Here is a 13331-nt window from a genome sequence, read left to right as displayed (position 1 = left end):
GGCCTCTTTACAGTCATCTTTATTTGACCCACTTATGACCCATTTGAATTGCTGCGCTCGGAAAGAATAATTACTGTCCCAAAAGCTACAGTTTTGTTTTCTCTTTTATTATTTTTCCCCCAGATATCCTGCTCTTCTCTTCTTTCTCTCCCTTCTTTTTAATGTAAAAGGACTCTAACAGCTGTACCAGCTGCTGAAATGGAGAAACCAAAGCAATAAAAGCATTTAAGCCACCACTTGTATATTCATTCTCTCTCTTTTTGCATTATTCTTTGTTATAAATATTTTTGAATGTTGTCTCTGTGGCTACATGCAGAAGTTCCCTTTAGCTTTAGGCTTTAACGACTTAGTCATCAATACAGTGAAAACCAGAAAGCCTGAGAACCCCTGACAGTTCACATCAATTCAAAACCTGTTCCACTGACATTTGGTAAGAGATCGTTGCAGTAGCAATATTTGGAACACTACAAGAATTAAACAAGGGCTTGATTCCCTTTCTATGGATAAAATGTACAACAATCACTCTGCTGAATGAGTGCAAAGATAGCAAAGTGAGTGGATATGTGTTACACTTGTCTTTTTTAGTACTCCTTTCCCCTCTCCTTGATCAAACTAGTGAAAGCATTAAAGCTCATGACCAACTATAGTAATTTCAATTTAGACCACTTCAGCTTGGTGAGCACTTTCAATTTTAAGTACACACTCCAGCAATTCCAGCAACACAAAATACTTTCCTTTACAGCTGCCCAGAATAATACAGGATTTGAGCTCTCTTAACTCTTACTCTCCAAATTCCAAGGGGAAAATATTATTGCACGCTGAGAGTCCTTACAGCGATTTCTGCCAAGCTATGAAAAAAAACTCTGCAGTTTTACTCATCTGTGCTGATCATTTGTGAGCAGTAATGGAGATTTTGGAGGGTTTTGTAGGTGAGTGTGCATCTGTGCACGCTGTGTGTGAGAGGGTGAGTGACTGTGTCACCCTGTAGCAGGCTGTACCTGCCCCAAGGCCTGCAGATCTCATTGGGAGCTCTGTTTATTCCAAAGGCTGTTCATGCTTGCAGTAGGTAAAATGGCTTTCCAAGCCAGCAGGAAGAGTCTGCTCCTGGGGAGTGCTAAGGTACTGCTGCAGGGAAGAGGAATGGAATCTTTCAAAGACGTAAAACTACATTTTGAATGCGTGTAGACACTGAACAGAAATCTCATAACGTTTTAGTAATGCAGAATCAGGGTTTACAACCCAGTGAGTGCCTCTGCATCTCACCTGCCTGGAAATTTCTTAGGGTTTCAATGGGCTAGGACAACTTTTTGGAAGCATTTCTCCTCCTGAGAATGAGCAACTGTTGAAAAACATTGCCATTCCCAACTAACAACTCCCACACCTCCCCAGGAAAACCACACTTGATTGTATGCAATATATAAAAACAATATCAGAACACACTTACCACACGTGGTGGAGGAGAATGCGGGCCAACTTCGCCTGTCCCAACTCATTCCCTTGGCTATTGCACTCCACACCTCCAAATCCTGAGGAGCTGCCTGGGGCTTTTGCTGCATTAAGGTGCTGCTTTCACGTTGTACCTGGATTCTCCTCACTCCCACACTGCCAAGCCTCTGCTTTAGTCCTGGAATGGGAAATCAGAGCCAGCAACCAGCATCACTAACAAGAGATACATAGTGCCCACACCAGGTACTTGTCCCACCCGCACCTTCCTATCAGTTTCCAAGTCACAGCAACATAAATGGTATAGAACAAACCTTTCCTGGAGCTCCAAGGGAACTGTCAGGCAATATGTCACCTGTGTGTGATTTTGTACAATCACTGTGTACATAAATCATGTGTGACACTTACATCAATGCAAAGTGACCGTAATTGGACTCGAGCAGTCTCTTAAAACAAAAGTAAATTATCTAGATACACGTAAATAAGTCCTGAGGGTACCCTTCAGCTCCACACAGCTCTGCTTCCATGGCCCATTGCTTGATTTACAGTTTTCACTCCTTACACCGTTACTTTCCATTGTCTGCATGGATTATTTATTTTACATCCAAAAAAAAAGGCAAAGGAAAAAGAATAAAAGTAATAACTTAGCAAAAGATGAAACCATATGTTCCTTCTTTGTGATGTTAAATCCACTTCGGGAGCAAAAAAGGTTATTCGGTCTCTTTGATCTTGAATATGTTGAGTAAATTATATCTCTGTCTAATCATTTAAGTGATCAGTGATTTTCACTGATATTTGACAAAGAACTTTACTGAAGTCTCTGAAAAATGTGCAGCCGTGAAAAAAGCATAAGCAAGAAGGTAGGATGCGTCAGAAATAAGTGAATAAGTAAGACCCAAGTTGTGATTCCTGCATAAGAAGTGAGCACTCAGCCCTCTGCAGCCAGGGTGTGCTGCCAAAGCAGGTGCATTAAGAGACTAAAATGGATTTTTTAATAAGTTTTCTAAGTTGACCAATATGGCATAATTCAGAGATTCCACATTTACTGAATAAAAACCTGCAAGGAAAGCTACTATTTACCACAAAAGCTGGCTCTTGGTCATATGTGTGTGTGTGCGTGTGTGTGTGCATTAGGGTACAAGACATAATTTTCTTTGAGTGATGACATTTTTACAGGACTTTCTTTCACCATGTGCTAACTTTACTTACTACAAACACGCTATGTGTGTGACCTGTTTTTTTGGAAGATAATATAGTAGCTGGAAAAAAAAGTATACTCCCTCTTCCCAGTGTTTTCCTCAGAAGTCTCTATAGCTTGCTATGTATTATTTCCTGAACAGTGAATACTATTGCACAGCTATCTCCCAACTGTCATCTGCTTTTGCTTTAGTCATTCTGGAAGACTTGAGAGCTGGGTTTAATTGTTTCTACACCCAATTCAACTGGTATAACATGCAGATCAGCTAAGTGACAAAAAGAAAAGGTCAGGACAATCAGGAAAAATTTTCAAGAGGATTATTTAGTGCAATCAAATATTTTTTAGTACTCTGCCCTTCTACATGATTACTGTTTTCTGTTTTAAAGTCATTTATTGCAAAAAAACAGTGTCTCCTATTCCTGAAATACCCTTAGAATATTAAATTATCTTAAATACTAAATACCTTAAGATATTAAATATAAAATACCCAAGGGTATTTCCTTAGGTTTAATATATTTGGGAAAGTCGTCAAAAGCATATTAGTTGACTTTTGTTCCAGTTTTATTCCATTCTGAAATTTTACTCAGCAATTAATCTGCCTCAAAAAATTTGTATTATTCCAATATTATGTGATAGAAAATGCTAAGTCAGAGTTCTGCATAAAAATTACTGACAAAATTACTGATGAAGTATTTCCTGCCACGCCTCTCTGTTCACATGTATCCACAAACACACTGCTATTCAGGTATTTTTTAAACTGTATGAGACTTCTCTGATGGTTTCATCTAAATCAACACCAGTGGGTTAAATAGCAAGTTCAGGGTTATTGTGGTTATGGCAGTTGCCAGGATCAGAAAAAATATCTGTCATTTCCAATAGACAAATGAGAAAATTTAGTGAAACCAGTAAATAAATAACACCTGTACTGCCTAGAAGCAAAATAATTCTGAAAGTGACTGGCTTAAAAAGTGCTAGTTCTATTGCAGACTTGAAGGCCAAGTGAGATTAAGGCCCAAGAGCAGAGCAGTGATGCCAGCACAGGTGTCAGTGTACAGCCCTGGCTGCACTGCCTGTGTTCCCTTCCCCTTAGGGGCATGCTGAGGAGCCCCAGAGCTGCAGCACGAGGTGTCCAAGGCAAAGCTGAGGTTCTGCCTCATCCGAGGAACACACAGGGTGAAGTCAGCAATGCAGTTCTGAATTGCTCTTACTCCCTGTAGACTTTGGGGCTGCTGCAATGAAGGCCTCTCTATTTTCACAGAGAAGTCACCATGGCTTGGCCTGTCCAGGGCAGCCTCACGGCCCCTCCGTGGTGTCTTCTGCAGAGGGATAATCTCCTGGCCAAAATGGGGTGCTGAGGACCCCTTCCATCTCAAGGTCATTTTAGATAAGGTGATATTCAAAAGCTTGCACCAGTAACAGAAAATGTGTTTCATTCACAGATGAGGCCAATGTACTGGTGCAGTAATGCTGAGCAGCTCAAGGGGCTGCCTGCAAGTGTTGTCACAGGACCACAGAACAGCTTGGGTTGGAAGGGACCTTAGAGACCATCCAACCCACCCCCTGCCACGGCCAGGGACACCTTCCATTGGACCAGGTGGCTCCAATCCCCATCCAACCTGGCCCTGAACATTGCCAGGGTTGTGTCCTGGGTAACTGTGGCTCTGCTGAAGGGAAAGCCAGTGTTTGGATTTGCTCTGAATGTCCCTGCAGCTGTGAAACGTGGATGGCAATGCTGCTGGAACCAACTCTCTTGTGAGGTTTCCTGTACTCTCTGCTAGCAGTACTGCCAAGAATATTCCTCAGACAGATCTTTGCAGTGACTTGGAATTTCACACTCTAGATGAAAGCAATTCAAAAGCAAATTGAGAAGCAGAGTTTAAAAGAAATAGGAGTATTTCAGGTTAGTTGTGTCAGATTGAAGAAATGAGCAGGCTTAAAGGGAAAGACTCCTTCTTTTGGAATCCAGAATGCACCTTATGGATCCAGAATGTCTCTGGATCTCTGCCTATAACTGGAAACAACTGAAGTGGTACAGTAGCATAGGTGGCTTATCCATGTTTTGAAAAGCAGTCCTCTCTTAGCCTGGGGAAATGAAGATGTGTAAGGATATTATCCTCTATAAGAACTCCACATCTGACACTGCATTTTGTTTTCCCCACAGAACTCCAGGCAGGAGAAAGCTCAACTCCCCACAACCTGCAGGAAAAGTGTCTGGTCTCTGGAGAAACTCCCAAAGCAGCCTCCAGTCCATGTGTGTGTGATGCCTCACACGGGAACTATCTCCATCTCCAGCTTCCCTGAGGACATGTGTTTCACTTCTGACTTTTTTTGTACAAACCACCTCTTTGTCAGCAGCTGAAAAACGAGGAGACGTGCTGGAGTCGGCTCTGGAACTGCTCCCGAGCGCTCGCCTGTGCCTCGTGCCAAGGAGTTCCAGTGCTTGGGTTTCATGTGGAATATTGTCTGTAGTGTCACCACGGGCACAGCTCCCGCGTCCTGCAGATTTAATGAGCCTGAGCACACTTCTCGCATCCCCAGGCACAGCAGCTGGAACCTGAAATATTCCAAGCTTCATTTCCCAAGGCTGGTGTGTAGAGAGGGCCTAACACAAGCCATCAACACCCAGAGGTTACTGATTTAGGAGGATTTATGGATGGAAAAGTAGAGGTGCCCAAAGTCCGGGGTCAAGAGGCTTAATACAACTATTTGTGTTACTACAAGAGTAACTTTGATTACATTGCATCATAACAGTTACAAGTGTCTCGGATTATCTTTCCTTGCCTAAATATCTGGTTTTGTACTAAATATACACATAGACAGTGATTAGGAATACATTAAAGTCCTCTCCTCATATAAAAATCCACACAAATGCTTCCGCTGCTCAGAGTTCTTTACTCAAAAGTGGATGAAGAATCAACATCTTTCCTGCTCTATAAACCAATTCTATCTGTATTTTTTCCCAGAGGCTGAGTATGTAATGCCAGAGCATTCACTTGAGGGGAACTCTTGTCATTATCTTCCATCTCCTGCTTCTCTATTATTCTACATTTCACAGCCCAGAAACTTATATGTCCAGCTGAATGATCCTTGGAGCATCTCCCCTTATTCCAAGGGCTCCCAGAGGTGCAGAGAGCTGTACCAGATACAATCCCACCTTTTGTCTCATGCTTCACAGATGCCTGTTCTTCACAGGAGCTGCTGTTAAACTTCTCTATGAGGAATGCTGGAGGAAGAAGTCACAGCCACAGTATTCATGGAGAATATGAAAAGAAATATAGTATTTTTCAGGGAAGAAGACAGCTGGGGCAGGAATGAGAACAAATCAGAGTGAATCATTTTCACTCACTGAACTTAGTACAGAAATGGGGGAAAGGGGTGAGTGTGAAGATACTTCCTTGTCTCATCCTATAAAGTAATAGTAAAACCTTCTCAGGACTGCTTTAAAAGCTGTATGAAGCACTTAGTGGAGATACATTTTCTGTAAAGCACTCAGCAGAGCAAAATCATACAGGAAGAAAACCCACGGGCTGATTTAACAGTGGCAGAAAGGCCACCACTAACTGTGTCCCCACCTGCCACATCTACACAGCTTTTAAATCCCTCCAGTGATGGTGACTCAAACAAAGCTGTGGCTGTGAGAATGTCTGAATAAAGTGTGTTCTGATAAAAGTTACTCTGGTCATTCTGAGAGAAAGCATCTTCAAGAGGATCAAAAGGCAACCTGGCACCCTTCTAAACTGGAAATCCTTCAAAGAGAATGATCCTAACTGATGGCAAGCACCAAGAGCTGAGGGGGAGGGATGGGAAGTGAACCTGGCAGGGGTAAAAGCTGGAGCAGAAGACCTGCACGTCCCCCAGGATTTCAGTGCCGAGTGTTGAACACCCGCCCAGCTCAGTGGTTCTGGGGTGAAGCAATAAATGCAGCTGTCTCTGGAGAGGTCGGCTAACAGTGTTTACCCACGTCCATCCTGCACTGACTCATCTCCACACCATGCTGCTGCAAGCTGGCCTCTGCTGGGGAGAAAAGCCTGGCAGGGAAAGGTTCCTCTCTTGCTCAAGGTCTTCGTGCTGACTAGCAAAGGCCAAGCTCCCCAGCAGGGCTGGAAAAGGTGCCAGGACGCGTAACTCGGTGAGCTTTTCTTTTCTTTCTTGGTCACAAAAAGGAGTTGCTGCCCTGCACAAGACGTGAAAACCTCTCCCTTACCTCCCAGGAAAAAGGGAAGAGCTCCAGAGAGGATCTTACCAAGGACTCCCCTGACACCCCAGCACAGAGCGCTCTGTGTCCTCCTCCCTGTCCCCCATTTAATTTAAAATGAAGAGAATTACTTCACCCTTTCTTTGGAAAAAATAATAAACTACACAGCATTTTAATGACAAATCCTTACCGAGATGAGTAATGCTTTGTTGGAGAGCAACACCTGGACTAGGAAGTTTTTTGTGTTTGGTCTCAATCTATGCACATCTTCATACATAAAGAATTATCTGAGGGCTAAACCAGGAAATTAGAATTAGAAAAACAATTACAAAGAAGGTGCACACTTCTAACAATCTGGGTAATTAAACATTGGAACAGTTCAGCAAGATGGGGGCGGATTTTCCATATGGTTTAACCATGTTTGTACTTAGACTGCCTCACAATGAACACGTATCTGTAGCAAATTTCTGAACATGGTTTGGTAACACAGATTTTTGCTTCAACTTGCAGCAAGAGCATAAACAGATTTAAAGTCATTAACAGGAAGGCTAATAGAAAAAATGAATCACACCATGAGCCATACTGGTGATCCCACCCACCTTTCAGATGACACAGGCAGAGTTCAACCAATCTCCAGAAGGGCAGATTGGGATAGAAAAGAAAAGAAAAACAATATTCATAAGAGATTTATAATTAAAGCCCAAGATTCATTTCCGTTGGAAACAGATGGCCAGGCAAAAGCATTGGGGATAATTTAGCTAAAGCCTGTGCCTCAACTTGCTAACAAAAGCATGGATTTAATCTTCCATCCAGAGGGTAACCTGTTTATTGCGTATTACAGAGCAGGAAACACCCGCATGGCTTAAAAACTGACATGCTCACAGCACCAGTGCACAGCCAGCACTGCTGGGAACAGCACTGCTGCTTCCAAGGAAAATAAATTCAAACTGCAAGGGAACAGAACAAAGAACAAGACTGGTAAAATCCCAGGCAAGAGTGAGAGATTGAGGGCTGGGTGAATCAGGAGAAACCTAACGTGGTGAACAGTGCATTCCATGGACAATAAACCCTTTGTTTTCCCTTGTTTCTTTCAGGTAAAGCAAGGTTACAGCATTGCAGGATAAATCTCAGCACCAGAAACACACGTTCACACCTAGGGAAGTCTTCTGTCTTGGGAGATAATACAGAAAAGAGTCCCTGACGTGGTTTTTCCACTGGGAATACAAGGAAAGTGTTGATAACTTTACACCTGAACTGGCTTTCCTTCCATATACCCTCCCCATAATGAACAATCTTGGTTTACTGCTGTCACACCTACCTCAGTAATTCCCCAAATGTCCCTCCCCAGTGTGTTTCTCACCTGGACCTGTGCACAGCAGGAACTACAAACTCTCAGACCTGCCCTACTCTGATTATCAAACCTGTTAATGTTTCCAGCAGCACTGACTCCCTTGCACTGCAACTCTACTTCTGTTTATATGTTCTGAAAGAGCTTGGTGAAAAAAACCAGTGTAAAATAAATGATCTTTGGGGAAACAGCATCACTAGGCAATTACTGCCTGAATAATTCTGGAATTAGAAGAGAGACTGAGTGAATTTCCTCATTCAGCAGTGACAAACCAGCATGTTGCACTTGCAACAAGGAAAACCAGAACGAAGATTTCCCCGTAACTATAGAAATGGAGCAGCTACTTTATGGCACTGATTACTCACCTCTAAGATTTTCAACATGTTCTGTTGGGAAATGCAACCACTGAAACACTCCTGCTATGCATGAGACCCTGAGGGCTATATCTGAATAAATATAATATCTCTGATTTCAGTTAGGGGGAATTAAACAGAGCCTACCCTCTGGAACGAGAAAATGGGGAAAAGCGACTTTTGAAAATATAATCCTCAGAGAAGGACAGGTGTATTTTTCCTGAATTACACATTACAGGCATGACTGCTGTGAGCATATCATGGGATATAAACTGTAATGAGAAAGTTTATTCTGTATCCTTTTTCTTTTTTTACATTTTCCCCTTCTGCTTTGCACAGGTGGCTTTTATAAAATGGTTGTAGGGATTGAGACAAGAGAATGGAAATGCGGTGAGAAAATAATAAATCCTTTTTCTGGGATATTTTCAAACTTGAATGTTTAGGGTTTTTTTGTTTTTTTTTTTTCTTTCTAAGAATTAACAACACCTTAGGAGTAAAAGATTGCCTCACACAGAACAACAAAAATAACCACAAACTCCACAGCCAGTTCCCTGCCTGGGAGTGCCATCCCAAGCCCAGAGCAGCAGGGGATGCTCTAGGCTCAGTGCAGTCCACAGGGCTTTCCCCTCAGGAGGTGATATTCCTGTACATCATTTGAAGGGCACTGATATTGGAATCTTTTATTTACTTTTGATGTCCACATTTTCTTCAGTCTACTGAAAATCTGGAGAAGGGGTGTAAAAAACTTCAGCTCCTACTTGGGAACTGGAGAAAGTGCCATAAAATGATTAGACTCTAAGGAGCCAATCTGTTCAACTTCTAAAAAAAAAATTCAAGGTTGGAATACAGATGTACAATCATGAGAGGAAAACAGCAGGTGCCAAAGGACTCTTTGTCTTGTGGATAAAAATAACATAAAGCTGGAATCTGTAGACACACTAAAAACAAAACTAGAAAGAAGGCATTTATACCTTTAACTCAGATATTAACTACTGCAAGAGATTTACAATGGGAAGCAATGGATTTTCCATATTTTTCTGATCTAAGGCAGAAGTGGATGTTTTTTTTCATGCTAGTTCAAGAAAGTTAGTTCATGTTAGTTCAAGCTACCTTCTAGTTAAACAGAATTTCCTGGGTTTGATCAATGAAATGGGACTTGAAGACAACGATAAGAAATGGCAACCTGAACCCTGTGCCGTTGGGAAGACACTGTATTTGAGAAGGCTACTGTGTAGGCAGACAGGACAGTGAGAATGGTTAGTGTATGCTTATGAATTTAGATGAATTTAGGACTCTGCTACAGGAAATGTTTCCTGTGTGCCTCTGAGGAACAACCACAGCTAACACAGGAAAGACATGACTCCTCTTGGATTTCAAGGACTGTCTCCTAGTACAGGTCCTCATGCTGGCCTCTGGATGAGAAAGAAAGAGATGTCAGTGGGATCTCAGACTTCTCCACAGATTTCAATATAAACACCCCACAAGTTCAGTCAGGCTGCAGGGTAGGAAAGTGATGGGAAAAGAAAGACAGGAACCATACAGGGTGCCACTTCATTTCAACTCGCTCATTACCTGGGTAACTGCTGGACCTTGGCACACTCACAGACTAAGGAGTTGAATAACTGCTGGTGAGGGCTCTGTGGCTGTGGCAGGGGAAACAGGACAGTGTGTTCTTCCTCACAAAAAGCAGGCACTTCTTGCTCTTCTCTGCTGCCATTCCACGCAGAGGCTTTCTAAGCAGACTTTCACATCCAGTGTTGAAAGCGGAATTAATCATGCAGCCTTTTTCCTTGCAAAGAGAAGAGAAAAAAAACTAGCAGCAGTAAAAACCTCAAAGAAATCACATTTGAAACCAAAAGATGCTGAAGACACCTGGGCTGAAGGCCAGAGCAATGTGCTCCCTCTGTACTTTTTCAAATCCTTCTTTGTGCATTTCTTTCAAATTCTCCACAGCCACAGAGTAATAAGAGATCAATTCTTTAGGTGCATTAGAAATGGGTCTGCTAAGAGATTGCTTAGGGGTCACTTGAGAGCCGAAACAATTTGGTGAAGATAAACACCACCAATCCAATATGCTTTTTATCAACACCAATTATATTCCCTCCATACAGAGTGACAAAATGTAATGGAATCTGCTGATGAAAACCAAAATAAAACTGGAACCCATTACTGTAAAAAAGTATGCCGTGAGAGAAAGACTTCAGAATGTTGCCCAAAGGTAAGACATTACTAGTTATGCCCTTCAAGTTTTGCCAATATTCAGAGCTTTGAAGCTTGTGTTTCTTTAGAAGAAAATTAGATGATGATATATGAAGCATTTCTTTAATGGCATACAGTTCACTGTCCCAAAATGCTCCTTTTAAGCAACGTGCCATTTCTTCAATCAAAGTCTGACAGCAGTCACAGCTTGGTGGTCTTCATCTTCTCACAGGGCCATGCTTCCCCTCCTTCTCCAGACATCTTAAAAATCACAAATGCAGCTTGGTTATCTAAAAGGAATTAGCCTCTTGCTTTGGATTTTGGCAAATCCATACAGATGTTCTGTCACTAGTGATGTCCATTTCCAAACTGTGCCCTGCACAATTCCTACCTACCATTCCTACACTCAGAGTAAGGCTTTGACTTTCTCCTGCACACTGCTCCATGCTGGCTCAGCTGAACTAGCAGAAGCAAGCTGCATTTAATGAGGAATAAATACGCCCTCGCCAACTAATGCTCATAAGTGATCTTTTGAAGCGAATCTAGGGGACGACAACAAACGTCATGGCCTGCACTGATTTCAGGTGATTAAACACTTGACTTTTACTGACACACTGATGTTTATAAGGAATTATAAAAAAGTATTTTTCAGGCTGCACCAGTATGACACTTCAGGAGCCTGTTCTCCCCTTGTTATGGAAATTCACAGTAACAGTTGTTAATCAGTTCTGTTACTTCAGTCACAAGCTAAACTTCAGCAACCTTGCCCTGGTTATACCTGAAACAAACGGAATTTATGAAATAACTTTAAACCATATAATGGATTATACTTTTGTTGCACCATTAATTCAAATCCTGGTACTTAATTTATACATTAATTCAAATCCTGGTACTTAACGACTTTCATGTCGTTATCTGTATTTGTATTTTTTGTTATTAGCTTGCCTGGCAGAGATGAAAACAAGAAGCATAATGCAGGAAAAGAGAGCATTTTGATATTTTCACATTGGCCTGTCTTTGACACAAATCCTCCACTTCATCAAGACCTTGACTTATGAGCCACAGAAAGGAAATTATGTACATTACTGAGTACTCCTCTGAACAGAATGGGATGCTGAAGTGGAGCTTGTGTTATTTAACAGCTAAATTAAATCTCAGGCTTTTTTCTCCCCCATGGGGAGAATACACATTCTCTGCCAGTTCTTGGAAACGAGAAAATAAAAGATGGAGAATGGCAACAGAAATGTTCCTGCTGTCCCGAGACTACAGTTCATTAAATCAATAGCAAAGAGTCACATTGTATGTCCCAGTGTCTTTTTCTGAGCTAATGTTATCTTTTGGACAAATAGATCTAACATTGATTGCATAATTAATAGTGTCTGTAGTATGAAGTAAACCAGATTTTACTCACTTTGCCTCAACGTCACTGATGAATATTCACTGGCTTTAAAGGCAGATGACAAAAGGAACCTGTGTTAATCTGGGAGTGTACAGGTACTTCTTCCAGTACTTGGGTATAGTGCACATCAACAGTCAGCAAAGGAACAGCCCTTTCTTCAGAGATCTCCTCAGCTGAAAAAAAAAATCCTATAAAACATACCACAAGTAATTTTCTTTCTTTCTTTCTTTTCTCAGAGATTTCCTGAACCACATTCAGAGTAGAACCTGGGAGATCCAGCATCCCCATTTCCACAAAATAATACCACTGTGAGGAATTTAGTATCTGACACAACATTGTGGAGTGACTGCACAGACTCACACAAAATGGCGCTCTGCCCCCACAGTCCGACACAAAACGGTGGCATGACCCCATGGTCTGCCGCAAAATGATGGAGTGTCCCCACAGTCCGTCACAACATGGAGAAGTGACTGCACAGCCTGACACAAAATGGCACTGTGACCACACAGCCTGACACAAAATGGCGCTGTGCCCCCACAGCCTCACACAAAATGGCGCTGTGCCCCCACAGCCTCACACAAAATGGTGCTCTGCCCCCACAGCCTCACACAAAATGGCGCTGTGCCCCCACAGCCTCACACAAAATGGCGCTCTGCCCCCACAGCCTCACACAAAATGGCGCTCTGCCCCCACAGCCTCACACAAAATGGCGTTGTGCCCCCACAGCCTCACACAAAATGGCGCTCTGCCCCCACAGCCTCACACAAAATGGCGCTCTGCCCCCACAACAGACCATTTCCCTGGCTTGCCCTCACCCAGCATGGCAGACCGACACCCCCACCGTCCCCTGCCCTTGCCCAAGGTGTCGGCCTGTCCCCTCAGCCAGAACGGCCCCACGGGCCCAGCGAGGCGCAGCCGTGCCCGGGAGCCCCGGGGGAGCGGAGCAGAGCTGAGGGCACGCCCGAGCGCTGAGGGCTGCACTGCCGTGGGCACAACGGACGCCCGGGGCTTGCCGGATCCCAGGGTGTTGCCTCCATTCCTTTCTCCTATTTCTTCTTCTTTTTTTCTCCTACCTTCTTCTCCAAATACATTGTACAGCAAACTAAAAAATCCCAGGCAATGCCTTAATAAGTGCCCTGTTGTGTCTGGATAAATCAAAGTTTGGCCAAGTTAAAGTTCACCAAGTTCAGGTTTGT

The 13331-nt window shown here is 42.8% G+C and overlaps 1 protein-coding gene across 3 annotated transcripts in view; it reads right to left on the bottom strand.

Annotated features, from left to right (window-relative positions):
• Positions 1 to 12653, bottom strand: part of CAMK2D (calcium/calmodulin dependent protein kinase II delta) — a 201500-nt gene extending 188847 nt beyond the window's left edge. Inside the window, exons 1-5 of one of the 3 annotated variants that reach the window (XM_053940026.1) lie at positions 12496 to 12653; positions 12148 to 12308; positions 10110 to 10326; positions 7027 to 7130; positions 1445 to 1624 (exon numbers count right to left, since the gene is read on the bottom strand). The gene's annotated coding sequence lies outside the window, so the exon portion shown is untranslated. The remainder of the gene's footprint in view (positions 1 to 1444; positions 1625 to 7026; positions 7131 to 10109; positions 10327 to 12147; positions 12309 to 12495) is intronic. The other 2 variants (XM_053940028.1, XM_053940027.1) reach the window with 2 other exon arrangements.
• Positions 12654 to 13331: the final 678 nt, after the last annotated feature.

This window comes from Vidua chalybeata, chromosome 4 (assembly GCF_026979565.1).
Source record: "Vidua chalybeata isolate OUT-0048 chromosome 4, bVidCha1 merged haplotype, whole genome shotgun sequence".
NCBI lineage: Eukaryota > Metazoa > Chordata > Aves > Passeriformes > Viduidae > Vidua > Vidua chalybeata.
Note: the sequence above shows the minus strand (reverse complement) of the source record. Positions and strands in the feature narration are given on the sequence as shown.